Genomic DNA, 1,421 nt, shown 5'->3' on the forward strand with positions numbered 1-1,421 from the left:
TTATTACACTTACACATTATGCTTTTATAATTATTAGTTGTAAAACGGTCACCAGGCAATATTATCGTTTATCGCAATAAATTTTGAGACAATTAATCGCCCAGCAAAATTTGTTATCGTGACAGGCCTAAACTCATGTCAGATTTACATGCAGAAAGGTTGACAATCACCCCCCTTTCTCTTATGTAGATTTGGATGTGTTCGGCCCTTGGGAGATTGTGACGACGCACACATGGAAGCCAAGCTAACAACATAAGATGGGCGGTTTTGTTCACATTTATGTCAACCAGAGCCATCCATATTGAAGTGGTCAAATCCTTAAGTTCCTCCAGTTTCATTAATCCCTCCGAAGATTCTTTTCCATCAGGGGTCCAGCCAAACAGTTAAGGTCAGACTGTGGGATGAACTTCATTGCTGCCTGCAATGAGCTGAAGCTAAGTTCAATGGACTTTTCACATAAAGCTGTGAGAACATTTCTCCTGGACCATGGATGTGTGTGGGTATTTAACCCATCTCACTCATCCCATATGGGCGGCTCTTGGGAGCATATGATTGGGGTGACACGTCAGATTTTGGACTCCATGCTTAAAGACGCAGGATATTCGAGACTTTCACATGAAGTGTTGGTGACTATTATGGCAGAAGTTTCAGCCATTGTCAATGCAAGACCGCTGATACCAGTTTACACTGACCCAGAGGCTCCATTGATTCTTACTCTAACTATGCTTCTGACACAGAAGATCGGTGCTCCACCTCTAATCCCTGAGGAATTTACGGACAAGGATTTGTTAAAGAATCATTGGAGGACAGTTCAGGCTTTGGCGGATACCTTTTGGTCAAGATGGCGAAAGGAATACCTGTGTACTCTACAAAGTCGACAGAAATGGAATGTCACAAAGCCGAACCTCAAAGAAGGAGATGTCGTCTTACTGAAGGACAGAACACTGAGATGCAATGACTGGCCAATGGGTCTCGTGAAGACTTACCCAAGCAACGATGGACTAGTGAGGAAAATCGATGTCAAAGTTGTGCATCATCAAGGAACAAAGATCTTCTCTAGACCAATCAACAAAGTCATTCATCTGTTCAACTCCTGTAACTACTTTTTTTAATGGCCTCTCTTAAAGACGCCGGGCGGGGAGTGTCATGGAAGTCTTGTTATTTGCATTGCCCTCTGGTGGTCATATTTGATAACTGCATATAAATTGAGTTAGGTTTCACTTTCTGTTTATTCACCATGTGCTCAGCCAGCCATGCAGTTGCTTTTCCTCTTCTCAGTGTCATGGTTTGTCTGTGTTAGAACAAAGTTGAGGTGGCGGTTATTTTCATCATTCAAAATACTTGGCAGTGAGAGCTTGGGTCAACTTCCTTATTTTGAGAGTTTAATCATTGCTTAATTTTGGTCTTTTATAATGTCACAT

The sequence above is a fragment of the Austrofundulus limnaeus genome, unplaced genomic scaffold (assembly GCF_001266775.1).
Source record: "Austrofundulus limnaeus strain Quisiro unplaced genomic scaffold, Austrofundulus_limnaeus-1.0 Scaffold547, whole genome shotgun sequence".
Lineage (NCBI taxonomy): Eukaryota > Metazoa > Chordata > Actinopteri > Cyprinodontiformes > Rivulidae > Austrofundulus > Austrofundulus limnaeus.